Source organism: Varroa destructor, unplaced genomic scaffold, assembly GCF_002443255.2.
Source record: "Varroa destructor unplaced genomic scaffold, Vdes_3.0 BEIS01000003.1, whole genome shotgun sequence".
NCBI classification, from domain to species: Eukaryota; Metazoa; Arthropoda; class Arachnida; order Mesostigmata; family Varroidae; genus Varroa; species Varroa destructor.
The window spans coordinates 8772773-8796445 of NW_019211456.1; the positions used below are offsets into that span (position 1 = coordinate 8772773).

At 42.1% G+C, this 23673-nt stretch overlaps 1 long non-coding RNA gene across 4 annotated transcripts in view; it reads right to left on the minus strand.

The window, feature by feature from the left end:
- LOC147756488 (uncharacterized) overlaps nt 1-23322 on the minus strand; it is a 38836-nt gene extending 15514 nt beyond the window's left edge. For 3 of the 4 annotated variants that reach the window (XR_015324228.1, XR_015324230.1, XR_015324231.1), the window contains exons 1-3: nt 22616-23322; nt 20170-21702; nt 7828-7940 (exon numbers count right to left, since the gene is read on the minus strand). This is a non-coding gene — a long non-coding RNA (uncharacterized LOC147756488). The remainder of the gene's footprint in view (nt 1-7827; nt 7941-20169; nt 21703-22615) is intronic. The other variant, XR_015324229.1, reaches the window with a different exon arrangement.
- Nucleotides 23323-23673: the final 351 nt, after the last annotated feature.

A 23673-nucleotide genomic window follows, 5' to 3' on the forward strand; every position in this document is an offset into this window, starting at 1 on the left:
GTTGGAGATGGTTCTACTGGCGAGTTGCGCACAAACGGTGACTGATTGGTCTTGTTTTTTTAAAAAATTACAGTATGACCTGAAATATACTATGTAACAGTAAAACAGGTTCGACTAAAGCTTTTGAAAGACTTTTTACCTAAAATCCCTTGATCAGCTCTGAAATTTGTGAATGAAATATCTTAATTAATTGCCTACAAAATAGTCGGTAGATACCCTTGATAGGCTAAGACATGTAAAGTGGCTAGCTGTTAAAACCTTTCCATCAATGTTAAACCGTTGAACCGGTGATCTAGTTAACAGTTACCTCAATTAGCAACGTGACATTGTAAGATCTTAGAACATGAGGACAGCGATCTCGGTTGGCAATTTTTCTTTCCTATTATTAGAGCCTGCCGCACTCTGCAGTCTCCGTGTTTCCAACTGCGGCGTAACGCTCCTTCGGCCTGCCTCGTTTCAGGCTTTGTTTGTGTCCAGCGCTACTCTGAGACTTCTCGTGTCTGTTTTCGAAATGGCCCTTTGCTACTCCTGCTCTCATGACGACGACGAAGACGCATAGCGTAACGCTCTTTTAGCGGTTCTTGCCTTGAGTTTTTCAATACGTCGGTTTTTGTATGTCCTCGTGTGTATACGTTTGTACGCCTGTTTATGTTGTTGCGTATTCAGAAATCCATTTTTCATTTCGAATGCCACTCAGTTAGATTTATGATTTCTTATTGTTTATAAGAACAATTTGAATTGGTAGATAGATGGTCCTAGATATAGATGTATGCGTCCGTATACATAGAGCATAAGTATAGACAGATAGATCTTTTCTTGTTGTCGTTCTGTGGTGTGAGTGCGCTGTTATATTTGACTTTTCCTTCACTCTGACACTTTCTGCCTCCAGGTGCTTCTTCGTGTATTTTTCAATAATACTTCATCGAAGTATCCCTTGATTAATATGCGCGTTGCTATAGTACAACTAGTTAGACGTGATTTGTTGTACGCTCAAGCTTAGCAAAAGTACGCGACACGGCCCCAACATAAGCCGGCGAGCGAAGCTTATCATTTTGGTTGCTGACAAAATTGTTAATGGGTAATAGGACCTTCGACAACGGTCAGCCGTCATAGATAACGTATACGATGACATATAGGAACATCTCTATACGTAGTGGACATAATGGGGGCAATAAGATTCCATTCAAAATGTTCGCATCTCCACTCCAATGTTGGAATAGTGCCCCTCGCATCCAAGTAAGCCCTACCTAGTGAACTGCCAAGTTCGACTGTGTATCCAGTTCTATCTGAAGCTGATCTGTGGACTCTTCGTCGCCGAACGGCCCGTATTCCGAACATATTTCTACTTGCCGATAAATAACTATTCGAGTATCGGACAATCACGGCCTGAATTTACTCGGTTTCAAGTTCACATCAAGGTTGCTTAAAATAGTCTCCCTTTTAAAACATTGATGATGCGGGCTGTGAATAAACGGTACAAAATTTAGGTGATTTCCAACGCCGGAAAGCCAAATCAGCAAGGTGTTTCTTTTATAAGATATATATCTATACATAGGTATAAAGTGTAGCAGGTTATGGCCATTTTCGACTAAGACTATATACGAGTTACCTATATAGAACCGATCAAAAACCAGACGATTTTCGTGCGTCAGTGTAAAAATGTATTTTAATTTTTGCACAACTCTAGGGGCATTGGCGGCCGTGAACACAGTTAAGTGGGCTTTTGAAAACTTTTATACGTGAAATATTAGTGCGCTATAATTCACAGCGCGTGAGTGAAGCACTTGCCATACCACGCTTCTGTCAGATATTTAGCAAAAACATCACATGGGGAACCCTATTGCTTCCAGCAGGCAGATAGTATATAATGAAATTATTAATTAGTTAATGAAGTAGGCCTCAGGTTATGAGATCTTTTATACTGTCTAGTGCTGTTCCGATACCGATCTCACTATCATAACATCTGCAGCGCGCGATCAATATATGACTTCAACATATTAGACTATACTTGGTGCAATAGCATGAACGGCTTAATTTCTGACACAGTCAGACAAGGGTCCCTAACTGGACTCCTGCGAAGAACATATACCACGTGATAGGTGTAGTTAGATGAAGAAACCGCTGTACGAAACGTAAGCTATCTACCAATAAGTTCTACCCGATTTTGAGAATGAATCCGTTCACGAAATAAAGAAGCGTGCGGTATATAGATATAGAAAATTTCCATTATGCTGGGGCTTAATAAAACGGGTTTTGCGGGTTATAACTTTTTTTACTATGTAAAACTCAGCTGAACGGATTTTCCTTTGTGATTCCTCTCAATCTAATCTAGTTGGGTTGAGATTCATATAGTTCCGACCTCTTTTTGACACACGTGAGATCTTGTGCTTTATTGTCAGTAGTAGCATTGACGTTAGGAAATTATATGAAGGTAACTTAGCTCAGCTCAAAGCTACTTTGATGCCTGGAGTATAACATAATATACAAGAGAAAATAAATACGTTCCTTAAATTGCACTTAAACACACATTGTGTGATACAAGTAAATCGTTATCTGTATAGGCATCGATATATATTCTAGCATTTAACCGTTTCCATCTGCTTCTGCGTGTGTTTGCATTTATTTCTGTATTTCCTATACCTTTTTTTTATAGGTTCTTTTTTGCAATTGCAGCTAACCTATATTGCTCATGCTTACTTGCATATCAGTTTGTGGGTCTAACCGAGTTCCAACAGAACGTTCTTTTACTGTTATGTTATAATGACTATGATGAAGTTCGGTGGAGTGAAGGACACCTTCCGTAGTAGCTGAGAAAAAAAATCACGTGCAGACGGAACCATGCTGTCTCGCTGTGCAGCATCGGCGCATCACTCACTATTGTTAATATGCGACCAATATCAACGCCGCCGGATCCTTCATTATAGCTTCTCGTTAATTGTCGCTAAACTACTTAATATATCACTTGATACTGAGCTGCCTATTCTCGTTCGCCTTTTACCTTTCATTTTGCTGCTACGAACTGATGGTTCCAACGAAGTTCTTCGAACACGAACCTAGGTGTTATTCCTGCAACGGCAAACCAAAAGAAAAATGTCGCCGCTCCCGATACGCTGTCGCCGTCATCAGCGCCGTTCTCGTCTAGTCCCGACATCGCTCCTAGGAAGCTACTATTTTATTTTACAGCGGTAGCTTCGACCCTAACTGAAACAAGCACCAAGAGTATATACGCACGGGAGAACAGGGCCGCGATTTCAGAATCATCATCACCGCCACGTACTCGGTCAGCACGCAGTGCCAGAGTCAGCGAAAGCTATGGCACAACCAGCTGCGGACGCGTTCCGCTAGAACGGCGCTGTTAACGACTGCTTTGCGCGTCCGATTCTACTTCAGATAACTTCAACGGCAGCGGCAGCGGCAGCAATGATAGCGAAGGGTATCCCATTTCGGCAAAAACAGTAGCAGTATTAAGAGGAATAAAGGGAGGCAAAGAAGGCAGCCTTATAACACTTTAAAACAGACATAGTGGGGCGAACTGCGCAGGCCCGGGTCGCAAAGCAGCTCCGATGACCGGTTGCCAGGCGTTAACTGAACTCACTGTGCCGTACGTTTATGGAGGCTCAGCTCTGACCTTTATATCGGTAGACGGCAATAGTGATGTGCTTGCCAATGCTAGACATGAGCTGATATAACGGTGACTGGTACGCTAGCAACTGACTGTCGAATTTATTCAATGTCTATGCCAGTAGGCACTATGGGTAGGAGAAGAAACGGCCAGACTCGTTGCAGTGAAATGATTAATAGTTTAACATTGACTAATTGAATAACGACAAATACAGAGGTCTTTATTAGAAGGTATTGAAAGGTGTTGTATATTTTTTGAAGCAGCAGAAGAAGAAGAAGTACGAGCACCTAAAACTGTGCCGACATCTTGCTTAAGACACCCGTTCCATTGCTGAACCTAATTTTTCAAGATGGATGTGTTGAAGGTCAACCTTTTAGATACCTATAAGGGTAAAGCCGATTTATGAACGATACAGTTTTTTGGTAGTAGGATCCGACTGGTAGATCTTCCACTTCCGTAGCAATACCTGCCTTCAATGTAGGGATCAACATATTTAAAGCGAGGTACCTTTTCAAAAACTCGACACGGCCAAATTCAGTCATTTGTGAACAATTCCAGCGAGCACTCTATATACAATTCACAGGTTCAAACAGCGGGAAAATATTTTTTGCCTGCGCAGGCCGTCGCCAGTGAGCTGCTATCCATGTTGAAATCTCTCAGCCCCCAAAGCGACTAGTACTACCCAAATTTGCAAATAAATTTAAGGTCATATGCGAGTATGGATGAAAAGCGTGACCGGGAAGCGAGACTTTGCTCTTTAGCGTATTGAATGATCTATGTAGGAACATATGCAATCCACCAAATTGTAATTATATGTTGTTATAGTATACGCTGCCGAGGTATGCAATTTTATATATATTCGACGACCAATATTTTAGTCAGTTAATGTGAAAACCAAGTGGTTTAAGCGGCTGTCAAGGAAAATGAAACAAAAAACTAGATCGGGTGTCCGCACGCCTGCATACATCATTGCTACCTGCGCGTATATCGGCTAGTTGTCAGCCTTCGACGTCTTGTCGAATCTTTCCAGCCAGAAAAAAATAGCAACATTCTACTGGTTTTGGATAGTTTTTTTCTCACACTGCTCGGCAACCTTAGCCGTACCATAACAATCACTCAGTACACACGAGTCCGTTTCGGTGGGCCTATAAATAGTTCTAGGCCTGACGCTGACCGCAATTTGTTTGGTTGCGCCATCTAGGAGACGATAGAATTTCACGTAAAGACAGACCGATAGGTAAATAGAGACGTGGACTCGTACATCGTGTAATGAGTGATACTGTGCTATCTCGTTCGTCGAAGCTTGATCAATTGTAGCCGGCTGGAAAATGATCGTGCCGTCAAAGCGAAATCGTACGACTAACAAACAGTGTTAGAATGATAGGAAAGGAAGAGAACGATGGCCAATAAAAGATAGTATAACGTAATCAGCGGTACGTAGATAAGTACGGTACGTAAGTAATAGCATTTATAATTAGTAAACGAATTCCTCTGGTAGACAAACACGAATCACAGTTGCGCTGTTGAAGACGCCTCGCTGTACAGGTCGATTTTAATAAATTATAAATGACGTCCGTCCGTCCGTCCGATAGCCGAATGATAGGCGGTGCTCATTATGGAATGATCGTGTGTCAGTAACTTGGAGCGTTTTTGCTGACAGGCAGCCATTCCGCTTAACTATGTTCGTAATGAGATTCATCGACATTTTTCGATGTCGGCCCGATACGGTCGCGTTCACGACCCTGTTGTTGCTACCAGACCCTGACTCCATTGTTAACGTTGTTGTTGCTTATCGTGTTGTAACAATTATTTTTATCATCAGCTGCCATAAAGTCGCAAGCGTTTGCAATACCATTTATGTGACACATCTGCAGAAACAATTAAGCAGCTATCATTCGATCGAACAGGAAAAGTGTTACCAGTTGAGCGCGGCAAAGAAATGCGCCAAGTATTCCAAGTCCAAAATCGAGCCGATGGCTCAGTTGGCTAGAACAGACGGCCATCGAACAATACTCGTTTATAAAAATGTTCTGCAATAGAGTAAACACTCTCCGTGTTACCATCTGGCTGTTCATCGACATGATAGATTACTTCATTTCGGAATATGTGCGCCAATTAGCACAACGTTATTGGATACAACTTACTCGAAGTGCGCCCATGCATACGGCCGAAGCCATGAAAAGCATACTGTTTTTTTCAATCGAGATTCATCACATAGCTTTTTCTGTCACCATCAATCATACGCTATAGCTGTCACTCACCGACCGAGGGATGCCGTTGAGTTCCGACAACGTAAATCACCAGCCTATACTTTTATCCAAATGCCCTCGGACGGCTATTGCTAATCGGAACAGCACACCTAATCGGCGACAACCGTTTATCCTGGGAATGACTTCTGTTGCTAGGTATGGCTCGACTGAAATCATAGACTTTTACTTCTATACTGCGATGAATTATTATTGTAATTACTATTCTCGAGATGTGTTCCAATCAACGCTCCCCAATGGCCTATGTCCAATTAGCGGCCGAGCAAATGGGTCGTTGCCTTAATAGGCAATAATAGCCTGTCGCACAGCTCAAGTTCCATCATAGAAAGCATAAACCTTATTACAGTATGGATGTTTTCTATAATATATATCACAAGTACAAACACGTAAAGCATTCGTATAAATGTCTATAGCTCATAAACTTTTGCACCTTGTCTTAGCGTTTCATGGACTCAACGTAGAATTACTCTACTACAGACGAGCCGGGCAAGTGGTTTTCTTCGAAGGTTAACCATGATAAATAGCAAAATTTACAATTACTACAAAAACTACGTTTAACGTGTCACGGTCGAAAATTTCCTTCATTTCTGTCTAGGAGGCAAATTAGATGTACATATTACTAACGGTATAAGCGATTGAATAGGTTCAGTCATTTCGGGTCACTTATTATTGAGAAAGCAAGCTTATTCGTTATATGTGTTACATTTGCTGAATCAATGATAATTGTCACGCTATAAATATAAACTACCTATCATGTATTGGTCATCAGATCATTTTTACAGGCATGAGATTAGACGTGTGTCGCAACCCGACTATGATAAACGTATTATGTTTAACTATTCGAGCAGAGTCCCCATACCGTCTCGTCACGAGTGCTACCGGGCCGCTTTTATAGACAGAAACTCATACATGGAGATGACCAGACCTACTGAAAGCAATATTACATTTCCATATGAAAGATCGAAACTGAGAACCGACTAAACAATAGGACAACCTCAACACCACATGAGTTCAACAGGTAGAAGACCGTCATTCTTTTTATGTTTTCTCCAGTCTTTCGTTCTCCGTTAGTGGACGTCAAGTAGGTGGACAACCCATCGTTCATCGAAAGTATTTTCGAAGTCGTTGCTATGCCCGAGTACACAGTTCGTGTTCCTTTGAAGCGACGCATTTTCGCTACCACCATCATCGGTAACAACAACAAAATGCCTGAGACATTATGACTCGGTCTGTAATCATTCGCTAACCGCTTGGACCGCACTGCTTTCCTGGTCATCGCCTCCGTTGTGTTTTTCCAAATATTGTCTTCCGTCTTTATCTATCGCTTTTTGTCTGACATAACGATGATGAGTGTTCTACAAATCCATTGCATCTGACAGCCTGCCAAAGGCAATTCTTTCATTTGGAAGCCCCGTGTTACTCGATTATTGCCCTCGTAACGACGAATGAGCATCGCCATTCAAAATGGTAAGTGGGAACCATGCTGTCAACAATGCTTAAAAGCTCCAAAGAATGATTGTTCTCCTTCTAGTTTTATGGTTCTGATGAACAATGATCGTGACCGTTATGTCGGATCTCGGCGACAATGCATACATACTGTTCACAAACAACAATCACTGTGTCTCTTTAGGACTAAATTATCCTAAAATATCATCAGAACCTAAACATTTTATTAACTGACATATTCTTTATGTTAGGGTCTTGCGTGCTCGTAGAGTAGTTAATAGTGAACTTCATAGACTTAGTGCTGTTCTGGAGGGTTTCTTAGATTTTCTATTCGAACTTTCTAGGTATACCGGTAAAAATGTCCCCCCTACAAATGATCTAAGTCTGTATCTATGGATTATATATAGCAGCCACAATACCATTGTGGGCATCTATGGATGTAATGCTAGTCAGTCCTTGTGTCTTGCGTCACCTCGTCTGCAACTTACTTACCTCTAAATAGGTATAATGCCGTCCACTGAGTCCCTGCCCGAAAAGACAACGCGACCTGTCTGAATTGGGCCTGAACTGGCCTGGCATGACAGTGACCGATCGACAGACGACCCCTGGGGAGCAAACAAACACAGTGAGTTAAAGACACACGGTAATGGTCTTACAGATAAAAAGAAATTGACAAACAAGGCGTTTGTCAATAGAAATCTTGGCGATGGTAGCTGAGAAGCAACGCGCGGAGAACTAGTAAAGTAGGCCCTTCGTCGTGAGGGGCGCGTACTGCTCAACTAGTTAGACGTTTTTCTCTACGATCAATTTATATACGTCTAAGAATAGGCCTTCTCCAACTGGAGTTTTTAGTAAAATAAGGTTTTAGACCTTAAAAAATGGGTATGAGATAAAAAAAAATGTCGCGTTCAAGATGAAGCCAATTGTACTTAATCCTGTGGTTTACTTACGCGTTTTCATTATATATATATATATATATATATATATAGTTGCAAGCAAAAAATGTTTAAACTTTAAGTCAAATAAACATGCATCTATTAAGTGTAATGAGAACGAAAAGGTTCCCTTCGTTTGACTGTAGTTTCATATTGTGGCTTCCTTATAAGGTTCCAGTTAATATACCACCATATTATCGTATCCTATCTTATGTTATATCGGACATCTAAAGCGGCACAAAACAACGTGCAATTCCATGTGAAGTTTGTCGAAAGTTATACAAGCCTACTGACAAGTTCTACAAGTGAAACTAGATGTAACTGTTACGGTCAGGCCTGTGAAGGTGACATATTATATTGTGGTACTACCCGCACCATGACGTGCCATGATTCTAAGATGGTCGCGGGTGTGGCACTTTGAAGAGAGCGTAATTCTACAACGTCTGGAAGTATATCGACGCGGCTATTTTCAATAGATGATGACAATACCCTAATCTAGAACAAAATGGACGCCGACCGTTGGCAAATAAAGTACATCTTGGCAGAAGCCGATTAGCGAACTAGCGAAATTCCCGTATATGGACAATCAGAAGCCCTCGCCAATTGAAGAAAAATTATCCTTCCTTCTTTAAAATTTAACTGATAAAGTCCTATAGTACTATTGAGTGTAAACATAACTAGCCATTAGGAGAAAGTAGCGCTGCAGACAAGTACAACAAACACAAGGCTTGCAACTGAAGGAACATACTAGTAGGACACGGCTCGAACATGGTACTTGAACCTACAAACTAATATTTTAGATCGGAATCAAAGGAAAGTGTGATGTACCAAAAATCTATGTACGGCTTGATTCTAGGTTAAAAAAATTCCTTGGATCTCTTAGGTTATGGATCCGTTTTGAAGGTGTTGATTCTGACGGCCGTTTTCATCTTTTATGCTTTAGGTCAGAGATAGCAACTCGCGTGCGATCTTCCGAAATCCAGCCGATGTCATTGTTACCTCAGCGTATAGGCTATCCGATCTCTAAATAGAAACATACATAAATAATTAGCAAATCAATAGTCGATATTTTGTAAACATACCGAACAGTTTAGCAGTGGATCTAAGCCTTTTGGCAAACAGGGCACGTGCACAGCCCTATATGCGAGTTAATTTAATTTGTTTTTTTAAACAGGCTGTTGGATTGCTTGTTCATTAAAGGCTACATCATCATTTCTAGGACGCTCAATGGGATAAGGACATTTTTCGATATTGTAAAAGCAAGTGAATCCGCCCATTTAGCTTGCACTACTATTGTCCTACTTTTTAATGGCGTATATTTAAGCCAAACGAAAAATATTCCTTTGTTAGTTTCCCAGGTGCGATGTTCCGCAATTATCATTAGCTCCATGACTCATTCGTTTGTCTTTACCACATGGAGATACCCTAGCTGAAAAGATCGACCAGTTCTTTATCGTAAGGGGAGCTTCAGCCGACCCGTTAAGAACGTGCTTAACGAATAAGAGGCCGACTTGCCAGCAAATTGTATCACCGGAACTCCGCCATATAAATGCACACTGCATAACTTCGCGAAGCAATGCTAAAAGTGGTGGGTAGAAAAGACCGTTTTTCTAATGTCGTTGATGCTACAGCTGTGGGCGCTGTGCGCTAATTGAAAAAATCTCGTGCCTTGAACGAGCTGCGACTGCGTCTGCCATTATACGACAACCATCGTAACGTTACGGGGCCTACTCCTCGAGATACCGCCGCCGATGATGTTGATACCGATGACGCTGCTAGCGTTGTTTATAATGATGTTGATGATGATTTGGTGCCGCTGTATAAGGCAGAACGAGCAATGAAATACATCATCATCACCACCGCCACCTTTGGCCGCCGATTGGCTTCTGCTCGAATTGAACTTCGTTCTCCGTTCGCTAGTATCGAGTGTTAGCAGCAAACTACTCTATATATGGCTAGGGCAATTTAACACCTTTATAACTGTCGATAATGACGACGACGGCGGCAGTACAATCGGTTTCGATCGCCTCCAGCTTACCGCGGATACGTAGACGTAAGCTCTGCGACACAAACACTCTGAAGGCACGAGTGCAACATCATCTAAAATAAAGAGAAAGATGAAGGAAAGGAAAAGGCCCCGAGTGTAAGAAAAATCAAAATGATGGAAAGCGCTGGAATCGTTTAATCCTCATGGAAGCGAGCGTAAAACTCCGGCCCAGCTCAAAAGGGCCTGACAATAAGCAAACAAGATGGCCACGAGTGTTCGAAAGTGTAAAACTGACTACAGTACGGTCGCTTACCGGAAAGGAACCTGGCTATTCCGAAGTAATGAGCGGAGACGTAAATTGACGTGAAGACGACGGAAGCAGACAGAAAAAACAGACCTATCTTCTTATGAATGAGGTGCACTAGGATAGAGTGTGCCTTACGCGCATGATAACGGCTCTCATGTCCGAGGCAGTCACAAGCGCAACGTCACTGACCAACGAAGATTGAAAAGTACTAATGAAAGTACTAAAAGAAAGATATTAATCTTCAGTGCGACCCACGCGAATCGCGGAGGTAGCGAACGTTAGAGTCGGTCTCGGACAAGTTCATTATAGATCTCAATTAAAAGAAAGCAATACTGGAATAATACAGGTTTGCTGCATAATTATAATGTTTCATTTCCTCACGTCAGCTTGTAAAATAGATCTATTATATTTGGCAGTCGCGGTCTGTTTGCGATCGTTTGAAACGCATATCCAATGGGTACCTGTCTCTTCAAGTCAAGTATAGATATCCCACCGCTGTGAATTGTTAATGGGAATTATCACTAATCGCCTTGCAATATTATAGCACTGCTATAGATCGTGCGCGTTGTCAGTGGAAACGGATCTTTGCTGAATATAACAGTTTGATTTTTTTTTTAAATCAGGACCCTTTGAAAGCTACAGAGAACTTAAGCATCCTCCGTAGGACCATTCAATAGACATTAGTCGCCGTCTGGAAAGTCACAACAGATATTAAACAGTATTTTTTTTTAGAAAAATGCCAAATCGTCTTCTTTACCACGAACTGATGCACGATATAAAACGCGTCGTTGCCCGCTTTCAAACCTCCCTTCGATGCTTTAGAGCTCGGAAATTACTACAGTAGAAGGATTATGTGGCTTCCATGTTTTAACAAGAAGCGTGAATTAATACCATTTGAATAGCATCGGCATCTGAAGATTACGGCGAGAAGCGTTTTTTTTTTTTAATTTTTTTTTTTTAATTCTATTTGATTTTCTTTGAAAAAAGTCAGTGCGCTAGAGCGGCGGGCTTTCCATCGGGTGTTTGGGCGGATTATCATCATCATCGCTGTTGTGTTAGCGGCACTTACGCTAGCAGTTGACAATGATTTTTGTGTTCGATTGTTATTAGCAACGCTCGTTGACTTTACCAGTCGTGCATATGACGACCGCGACGTTCGTGGTAGTATTACTAGAAAATCTAGTTCTTTGTCTATCGGTCTCCTACCTCAGTTCCTGTTCTAGTTCTGAAGAAATCGTAAATTCCTCGTCGCTGTCTCTCCTTTACGTTTTCATCGTGCCTTTACGTCTATCAGACGATAATGGGCTATCCCTACCTCAGATCTTTAGCCAGTCGGCCATCGGCCAGTCGCAAGGACCGTCATCTACAATCGAAACTACCTTGTGCCAATCTATGACCAAGCCGACATAGAAATGGCAGCGTGGTAATTGTTGGATACGGCCGAAAGAGCACCAGCAAAAGTTGTGCGCATGAACTGCAGGCGATAGCCGAACTAACTGATGTTGGTCGGGTGTCAGCCTGAGACACGCGCACCGGACTATTGGTTTACGCGTTCCGAAATCCTACAAATAAATGGCACCAAATACAGACAGTCAGCAGACTAAGCGTCTCTACTAGATTAGGCTAGAGGCGACAAAGCAGTAGAAGTATCATAACCACCTTCGTCATCGTAAACACCGCCGCCATCGCTTGAACATCAGTTGCCGGATGCTGGCAGACAACGACAACATCAGGAATCGTCAACGCCACCGGTGGGACGCTGACACAATGCAATACTAGCATCACGTATTGGACAACAAGTCACCAGTCAACGAGTGGATGGCCTGCCTACTGCCGCATTCAGACCCGATTCATAAGTGATTCCTTGTAACATTTTCGTTTTGCCAACAGCTCGCCAAAGTAGCCGTTCTCTCGAAGCATTGAGTATCTATAGTCATTATCGTTATGATCATCGCCAGCAGCAATAGCGGTGGTTATGGTAGTAACCACAACAGGAGCTGTGCACTGATTCGAACGACGACGAAAGAATTGTCATCGTGACTGTTTTTTACTCAGTCAGTTCTTGAGCTAGTCACAATGGTAATTGTAGCATGATTCCAAAGTGCTTTAAGCAGTTACCGTCGCCGACAGCCTACTACTTCGACTACCTGTCCTACTATTACTTCTACCGCTGCTGCGACAACGACCCAAACAAAAGGGAAAGGGCCGAGATAACAACAATCAGTGAGATCAGCTACGACAGCAGCAAATACCGGTTACTTCTGTTATTTTGTATCGTAGTACTATATTCATGTACGGCGGCACTTTTTCCTATCCGATGGAAAACATCAACAGCGCAATCAAGCCGAGCTATCAGCTCACTACATAACCATTTATCATCACTTTAACTTCGACATTTGTTCTTGCCGGTATTATTATATGTTTGTACATGTTGTGCCTAGACTTTTTTTCCATTCGTCTGCTGGACAAATGTGCGTAAAGATGTATGGATAGAACGAAAGGAAACACGGAGGATATTGTGCTGATCGGCCAATATTATCCGTGCCGGTACGTGAGTCCTAGTTGCAAGACCGACAACGCTTACAGGTCGATGAGAAGTCGGCCGAAGCGAACTCTTCTAATACATGTAGGAAAAAAGGCAAAGGACATCACTGAACATCTAGTGAATTTGTGCTTGCGAATAGTCACAAAAATGACACCTAACAGAGTGCACAGAACGGTCAACTGGGAAAACACGCCACTATACAGATTATTTCAATAGAACATGGCTAAAAACGCTAGTAGAGCACATAATGAATATTCATTATAGACGATGGCGCGGCAGGAAATAACAGACTATATTAAATAGTAATATGAAATAGTCAGACGATAATATCGGAGCAATACATCCATGGGTGATCCTGCGACAGCCTTTACTAGTGTCCAAAATATTAAAAATATTCACAGTATTACGAAAGGTACACGACCTTGATATGCATCGCCAGACCTTTGTCGTTACTCCTTAAAATTACCATAAATCGCAACAAATTCGTGACTTTAAAGCAGTCTACCCCTAAGTAGGACAATATTCGGATCGGCTGAAGGTCGATATTCGATCAAATTATATAAGTCGTTATAATTTCTGTTGCAAATTCTAACTTAAAGCTTATTTGCCATGTACATTTCGATCTGATATGGGGCATTAGGCAACTTTTTTTTTGTTTTACCTAAGAAGCTATAGCACTTCGGGTTTTCTCGTTAAGCATTGCATCAGATAGACGGCTGGCTCCCAATACGAAATGAAGTGTGTCTATGTCCGTATTTGAATCTGGACCCCCAACGTGACCCAACGGACCAATTAGCAGGCAAATACGTTGCCAACTAAGCTATTACGGGGACAGACTTCATTGACTGGGTCATGCAAGCCGGTACTGTGCACCTAGTTTTCACCTATTACTTCAATGCTTATTTAGCACATTGAAACTATTGAAAGATATGTCTGACTACATGCGCTTCCTTATATTGACTGTTAACTTAACCCTTCGCTATCGTTATTCTTCCGTAATGTGTAAGCGATTTTGAGATCTTCGCAATTTAATATTACACATAGTTTGCGTACAGTCAGATAACGTTATGGAAAAACTTGTAATTTCAGTTAGGAAAATTGCGTTTTTAGTAGGAAATTTTTTTACGTATTTTTTGTCGATTAGAGCACTTCTTATATAACTTTGAAGTTAATTTCAAGTCTAGATAAGACGAAAATTTCAGTGTTTCCCACAAGAATAGAGGTGATCTGTAACAAGTAAAAAATGCACACGTATCTTTTCTTCGCAGAAATTCGTATGGAATACCAATTATTGACAAGAGGCCCCAATCGCCAATCCCTATTGCTTACCCCCTAGACATTCGCGTAATGAGCTTAAACAATGAATAAGAGCAAGACGATTTCTGGAAATAATGGGTAAATCAATATCGATATAATTTCTATCTTACCAGGCCATCTATTCATTCGCTGCTGTCTTTCCTTTAGTAAGGAGCGCTACCTAAAATGTTGTTAGTCAGTTTCGTTTGAATAGCTAATGTCCTGGTTTGCACGCTGACTCTTAAATTAGGTCAAGGTTGAACGGAAACCAACATTAGATGATATCGTACTTTTATACATTAACACCCCGGGGTCGCGATCGTTGGTCATGACTGCAACAATTCCTTCAAATAGACGGCTAGCAACATAGTTCTCGAGAGTTCGTGGCACAATAAAAATAGAACATTTAGATTATGCATAAGGACACATATACATAAGGAGCTTTCACGCATATGGCCTAAATCCAAATAGTAGGAAATTAAGAAAGTTGACCCCTTTAAATACGGAATAGTGGTAAAGACTCTGTTTCCCTCATGAAACTGAAACGACTATTGTAGGCTGACTTTAGCACATCTCGCCTTCGTGTTTTTCAAGCTAGCAGCATCGGCTAAAATGCACTCAGACCCCTTTGTATGGCCACTTCTATATTTGCCCATTTATGTTTCCACGCTTCGTATTAAGTAACTCCTACCACATACACCTAGCATGGTCATGGCTATCATTGATTTGATCAATGTACATTAGATTCGCTATATTCTGCGGTTACAATAGTTCAACGCTGCGTAAATCCTAAAGGCCGAACCAACGGTATCGTCGTTCTCACATAATAGGTTTTCTTGCACTTTTTTAGCTATCGCGGGATCACGTCTGCGCTATTATATGAAGCCAGCTTGAGCTCAGCCCATATTGACGTCGCCGAACGGATAAAGGTCGCATCAAGACGTGCACGTAGAATCCGCGGTCAACACCATATGACTCTGTAGTTAATTCGGCCACATTTGGGTCGCCGAACTTAAATGAACTTGGATCGAAATCGAGAGAGAGAGAGAGCGTCAAGGTTGTTATTAAAAAGCACCTCGTCTAGTTTCGCCCACTCCTTCGTGGCAATACCGACACAAAAGCAGTCAACTATGCGAATATGCCTGCAGATCCATAGTTTTGATCAACGACAGAGGCGCTCGCGAGAGAGAGAGAGAGAGAGAGAGAGAGAGAGAGAGAGAGAGAGGCGAGGATGTAAAGATGGCCCCCTGCGTTGTGCGATATAGCGATGCTTATGCGTAAAAGGAGCAACATTAACAAAACAGCGACGCGTATAGGTCGACGCACATTGATTCATGCATGAACGTATATTTCCTTTACACCCATATGACTGTCTGGAGAGCATGTTGCCGTTGTCGTCATCGCGAATGAAATTGGACAACAAATATATCGAAATGGTGTGGAAGTCACTACAATCAGTTGGCTGGGGTCCATCCTGGTGAGATTGGTTCGATCTGTACACGAAGTTGAGATGATCGAGTAAGCTGACAGGGGCGGACGAAGCTTCGCTTCACGGACACAGTCTGGTCCGAAGGCGACAATGTTCCGATCGCCTAGCGACAAACACAAAGGCACGACGCGATGCTTGTTGTTGTTACTACTGCTGGCGTCGATGTTACGGCTACGGCGACAAGAACGGTCGTACTTACATGTATTATACATTGGAATCGTGCGACGGTGGCAGCAGCAGCGTGACTAAACTTCGTTTCTGGAGGGACGAAGTTCTACTTCTCTATTGCTATGTTGCCCAGCAGGCAACCCAGAACTAGATACGCATATTAGCAGACGCACAACAGCGGATCGGTTGGATGCGGGTAGCAAACGGTTAGTTACTGTAAGCGGTACCAACGCGAAGTAGTCTGAAGAGCTGCTAGGGACCCTTCAGATTGGTCGAATCGCCGCTTCGTTCGTTGCGTTTCGTGTGATTTAAGCTATCGTTTTTTTGTCTCGTTTTCGCCGAAAGGTCGCGTCAACCTATTTCAGATACAATACAAAGGCAATCAATAGGCTAAGGAATAATTTAATATTGTCGGACAACCGGAGCGACAAACGTTACTATACATGATTGACAAAAACAATCGTAAAAACTCAAGACGTGGATGGAGACAGGACAACTAACATTACGTGCCAGATAATAGTTTTGATTTTGCAGTCTTTCTTTAATAATTATGACACACCGCGAATGGGTTGAAGTTAGATATTCTATGCAGCTATTCTTCAAATCAATTCAATAAAGTCAACACCGCTAAGGCGGCCCTATTCTACAAGGACGCAAAAATCCTTAAAACGGCTGCCAATACATTATTTATTTTAGCTTTTTTAATATATATATATATATATATATATATATGTATGTATATATATAACTACAGCGGAGAGCGGGACTGATCCCGAATTATGTATGTCGTGAGAAATCGTCGCTCTAATCAATAAGTAATGTACACCGGCGATTTTATGATAGCTTAATTCTACTTCATATGAATACTCGACTTTTTTTTTTATGTAAACTAAGTCATTTTTGTTCCTGTCAGCCACAAAAGAGAAACAATCATTTGTGAAGTTTGTATCTATATGAAAGATAAGTTGGAGCCATATCCTGCATCTATGCCCTCAGCAAATAGTGAACGAAGGCGCTTCGTATATGCATACGATCAATGGGGGAAAATTTCGCTTTTGATCTGTGGATGAATGACTTCTGAAATTATAGCGCGTTAATCAATGAGGCATACGCGGCGTGTGGATTTAGGTGTTATCTTGAGATCACTAGTTCGAGGTCAGAATTGTCTATTGTACTATGAAGCATTGATCTGCACTCGATCAATACCCAGTCTAAGATCTGAATTGTACATGTTCAGCATAATGTATACTTGTATCAATGGAATATATTCGTATTCGTATGGATGAGTGGATAAATTTCTTTGCTCCCTTCACGAACCAGGACCTAGTAGGACTTTTACATTACTCCGGTATGTACGCATCTCTGCTTTCGAGTATTTGTTCGTATATAAATCTAGTTAGGCTATCCCTGCTTGTCCGATCAGGCACATCTGTACAATCCAATATTGTTTTGTAACACGGCGGCAGGCGCACGCCTGGCATAAGTCCGCCAGAGCTGGAGGCCATTTGGGACTGAGAACGGCCAGAAGTGTCCCTATGCGAAACAAATAACATAAACGAAAAGTTCAAGGTGCGAAAATGGCACAGAATTAGTTATGTGCCTTACGAGCATTTTACAAGTAAATCGACCTATTCAGTATTTATATTCGTAACCGATGGAATTCAACCAGTTCCGCGAACCCAGAGGTGCGCTTCGATTTGACCTAGGCATAGGGTACGTATGAGGACTTGGCAGCCTAATAATTCGATGGAGAAAACGGGACTCGAAAACGAGGGAACACGCTTCAGGACCCGAAATCTGCTCATTTCACTTAATACATCGTTCAGGATATTCAAAGCCCTAAAATCCTTATTTTTCAGCCAAATTAAACGACTAATCAACGGTTAAGATATCGAGCGTGTATCTTCTTGCACTAACAGTAATGTCATCTCTTTCTACCGTTCTTACCGGTATTGAGGTCAATAGACGAGTACAAGGCGGCTCGTTAGCAACGAGTCCCTAAAGGGGATAATAATTATTTTTGTATCATCCCAAGGTTTGTGTTTGTATATGATACCTAGTCGACAGATGGGAAACAAGACAAGCTCAATTTTAGTAGCAAAGCAGATTTTAGAATATTTTTACAAGAAATAACGTATTATTCTTACTAAATCGGCAGCATTATATGGCATAGTGTTGACATGAATGCTCTTATTACACTCTGAATATGTTACGGGGCAGCTGTGTGACGAGTGCGAAGCCTGTAACGATTTGCCCATGAGCCCTTTCAATGTAAAATGTCTTATACCAAAACAACATGTGGGCTTCTGCGTGTCGTCTAAGATGTAATAGACATTTCCGTTTAGTTTGCTACTGGAGATGTAATTACACCTCGCAGTTACGATTATGACATCTCTTGTTCTGGACAAAGCGGCTTGTCCTTGCAGAGAAGGCACCTTTCTGTCGCTTACTGAACGACTTCAGTATGTGCAGATGTCGTTCTTCAAATGAGCAGATTTTCAAGCCTTCGTCCTAAAAGGCTGATCACGACATTAAAAGCAGTGTTAACTTCTATAGAGCGGAAAAACGAATGTGCTTTCCTCTACTTCGTTTCCTTTGAAAAGATTAAGCATTTTTCCTCTATCTTACATGAGATTAGGAAAGATATACAACGCATATAAATAAAAATATTTACCTTGTATTAAGTGTAAGGCGCTATAAATTGTGGGAAATATGTATCTATCGACAACCCGGTAAAGGTGGGTACGTTGAGAAAACAAGATCCGCTATGCTTGAATCATGAGAAATTTCAGGAGTCGCTAGACCTTCGTCATAGATTTCGTCATTTTCTGTGACTATTAATAACTAATTCGAAGTCCAATATATGATTGCTTCACTTTGTTGAAATATCTGCGTCATGCTTTTTACCTATGTGGTCGTGCTACTTTGAATTAGCCAAAAGGCTCACATAAAATATCTCAATGTAAAGTGGATCCATCAAATACGTCATACAAGTGTGCATTTATATAAGCACAGATTTGTTTATTGTTAGAATTATTGAGGAGTTCTTCCTAAGTTCATTGAGTTCTTTTGATTGAAGCGACAGGGTTAGTAAACAGACCTGCGGCCTTTGTTTTAGCCTTGTCTAACTCGTTTGTTAATATACTCCATTCTTACCACTATTCTTGATAGTTTATTTATGAAATCGTTAAATTTAAACTATACTAGACCAGAACGATTTAAATTTTTTATATCAACCCTATGGCATGCTCCAACCCTATGGCATGCTCCAACTATGGCAAGCGGCCTCTACGGCCTCCACCATGCCATATGTCAGAACAAAAAACCATAGGTATTCTTTTTTCAGATACGATTTGATACTTCAAACTGTACATTACTTCCCTAGATTTTGCAAAATATCGAACAAGCTCCATATTTCAATGCATTATTCCCCTTATTCCTTTGAAACAACGTATATTGATAATTGAAGAGAGCCATTTTGTCTAAATATATGTTGAAAAAATCAACAGAATAGTTTTCTAACGAGCCCTGTCTCTATCTGTTCACGGTATGCAGGGTGCTGAAAATGTGAGAAGACCATTTTGGCAGAAAAAAATACTCATTCGTTCGAAAAAAATTGATGCTGTAGGACAGAAAATCCGATAACGGCGTCTAATCTGCGTAGGCTGCTTTAGGGGAACGCGTCATCAGACACATGTACGACTGTGTATGAGAGGGATTTTTAGCAATATAATAATAATAACAATATAAATTGAAGGCTGGTGTTAATACGTAACAATTAACTGTCCCAGTTTTTTTAAATCTTCTAACATTATGCTGCTGTGGTACATTCATTTATCGGAACAATGTCGCCCGTCTTATAAGGTGCGTGGCAGAATTTTTTGAAGAAGGAGCGACCCCCAGTCACTCGTTTATTCGCCACCATACGACAGACCAAGGGCGTTACAAGATGCACTAGTAGGGCGTATCCGTCGCGTCAAAATTTGTAGACACTGGTCATGTTGTTGTAGTTGTGCCTCCGTGTCTTTTGCGTTACTCCTACCACTGAAAGAATAAAAAATCCATCGCCAATAGATACATAAAATGCATTGTTACAATGCCGCGTACCTTTGACAGAGACAAGGACCTCCTGCCTTTCCCGTACTGTGGCGGCCATGGTGATTTACCTTGTTTGAAGGCGTTGTCCACGATCGACTTAATCTGTCCGAGCGAGGGTAGAGCTTAAGAAACGCGCGACTGTTTTCTTCGGCACTAATTCTTCGGTGCCGGGTGTTACCTACCGCTAGAATGATCACTGTAGCTATCCTTTTATTTTTTTGGTGGAGTCCTGCGCTGGTAAAATTTTATGATGTCCTTGATTTTCCCTTAGATTTGATTTCATCGGGGACAGTAGCAAATAGGTTTGTCGAGAAGACGACGGCAGGCAAAACTCGGGAAGCTTTTGCAATGCGTAAATGCTCAACCAGCATGAGCTACAGCAGCGCCCGTTCTATCTACTCGTTGTACATGCACCATGGTGTTTGGCAATGTTGGAAACTAACGACATGGTCCATTGAATCTGTCAACGGTGTGAATTTCTGCTCAAGGAACGTTATCGTTTATTAAGAGACGCGAGCATCACGTGTTACCGCACGGTGATGAGAAGGTTCGATTTTACGAGGGCGGTGGTATTTACCCACCACCCGCGTGGCATCTTTGGTGGATCATCTCCTCGCCACAAATACAGGATACGTTTCATTCAGACGCCGATATTGGCCGGTGCCATGTGACTTTTCACTTTATTTAAAACAAAGCTCAACATTTAGAGAGTAGAACAATGGAAAAAGGTCTGAACTATATGATTATATATAAACTAGAAATTATAATATACGTATTATTGTTATTATGCGCACTTTGTATACAGATATAGATCCATGGACATGGTTACTGAAGAAATCTACATTTAACTGATCATCATCATCACTATATGTAAATGGCACCGCTATAAATTATCCGTTCGTGGCTGGTAATGACATATCTCTGTAACTAATCTACAGTACATAGACTGACAGTGAATCGGCGCTACTGTAACAAAGCGTTGATAAGGGAACATATGAATTCCTACGGAGTCATTTTTCTAATTATAAACGTGTATGCGTACTAAATAAGTCACTAATATTAGCCACTAATAGCAAACAGAAGAGGAACGAATAGACGGAAGCTCAGCTGAGCGGGCTGGCATTTACTTTCTTATCTAAAAAATATAAAATCATAGAGACAGATAATAATTTAGCTAGCTCAGCTGTTGTTAGCGACGTAACAGCGGGATCTGATAGATCGCATAAATGCAGAGAGCACGATACGTCAGCGACCAGTGAAGTTACGCCGGTGGCATCCTCGTTCCCGGCACATGCACGATATTAATTTCGTGCACATATTGAGCTAGACGAATCGCTGTTCTTAGGACGACGCTGGTCCTCTCCGGACAGGTCAACCTTGCTTTCTTGACCTTCACACAGTTTGTGCCCATAGACAAGAATTCGGGAGACGCTAGTTGATGAAGTTCTTCGAATCAGAGGTCAATGAGAACTACGTAGCCTCGCCCATCGATGACTCCGTACAAAAAGCGCGACCGGTCGTGGGTAGGTTCTCGCTTACAAACTAAAATGCCGTAAGTAACAAATTATGTCTTGAACTATTTGCGTCTTACTATTTAGCATTGAAAATATCATACGTTTCATCGACATAAACTTACGAATGCTCTCACTTATGCAACATGTCAGAGACAGATCACATACACTGTGCTAGGCATATGGTATAAATACGCTTAGCTATGATCCCAGTAGGGAGGGAAAGTAAAACCAGACGTGGCTCCGAGGCCACACGTGCGCACCTTATGGCTTCCGTGACTACGTCTATATATTATTCGAAGCCGGGAATTATACAGCATTACAGTGCAGAGGGTCTCGTCTGCGTTACGCACATCGTAAGCAATAACGATAGCTATGGCCAGACTGCAGCTCATACGAGTAGCACGTACCTACTAAACAGGCATGTCCACACAAAAGCTCGCAACCGTGTGCCTGGATCGTGTCTTAACGCCGACAACGACGCCTTCCAGTAAACTACGCAGCCTGTGAAAGCTTTTTTTTTTTTTACTCTACACCTATACAATCATACTAATAAAGTTTATACGATTTTTTAGAACCTATGGGGCTGTTCTTTTCGCAAGCAGACCATTGTCGTCCCGTCGTCAACAGTATCATTATCGTCCGCGGTTACACGTTTGCAATGTAAATATATGTGAAAAACATAAACTAATTTGATAGCGTTTGCTGCGACAGTCAGCCCTCTTTAAGGCCAAATCGAACCGAATAGCCGTCATTGTTACTGTGGGATCTGATTATGAATACGGTGGCGCCACGGCCAACAGCAGTAGCAGCGGCTGTCTCGACGTACAAACAACAAATAACAAGGAGCAGCGGTAATGGAAATGGTCGCACAGCTCAGTCACTGAGAGGGTAAGTCGTTGGCAAGACAAATCCCGACCCCGGCAGGCGACCAGCACACTTACCGTAGCTGCAACATTTTTTGCCTTCTGCGTTGTTGTTTCTTGGGCGAATTTCGCGGCTCTCATCGACGGAAGACGAACGTTCCGGTTGATCGGTGACGCGTTCGATAGCCTAGCTTCATAACGCTGTGACGAATGAAAAGTGTGCAGAACAGTGAGAGAACCGAGCGGGCCAACAGGCGGCATCTATGGTGATTGCTGCTGTGGGTTCGATCGTGACCCAACTGTTATGCAGCAAGCAGCGGCGAGAATGGCAGCAAGGGCCATTGCAGTAGCAGCTGCGGCGTCGGCCGCAGCCGAAACGGCGCCGGCGTGGACCGTTTCGACGCAGCGAGCATTCTCGTAGTAGTAGTAGTAGTAGTAGTAGCAGTCAGTCAGTCAGTCAGCCAGCCAGCCAGCCAGCCAGCCAGCTATATATATATGTTTAATAGAAGCAATGGAAGCAGGCGCGGCAACAATTGTACTGGTGCTGCCGCTACGAGTAGCAGCGCCATCGCCGTCACATTATGCTGCAGAAAACTCTTTCTTCTGCTGGCGCTTTCCCAAAGCACTGGCTGGCTGGGGTTGAAGTGGGCTGTTCGGCTAATGCTGCCGCCAGTGAAGACTGCACGTCTTTGCCTTAGGCTTCGCTGAATCACAGGTCAATCCAAAAGTAAACTGCGCACGATAGAGCGAACCATGGCCATTATTATTGCATCCATCCGTTCGAATCATCCGCGAGTTCGGTTACGATTCGTTAAAATTATTACCCATTTAGATAAATGAGCGGCAAGAGGCGGGGGAGAAACGGAGGGTGAGGGCAGACGTCAAAAACATGGGAGGTGGCAGCGCAAAGTCGTACTATAGAGATCTGCAGAAACCAGTCTGGGTGCGCTAGTTATCTAAACGTCGTTCAAAAATGACTCGCATTTTTAGGGGCAACAGTTAGACGCAGTTGGCTGCCGATCGCAATGTCTACAAAATATAACAGTGGAAATAGACACGCATATCCATGACCTGTTAGGTGGATTGAGCTCCACGTAGAGAAGAACGCACCACAAGGGCATCGTTGCTAAGTTTTA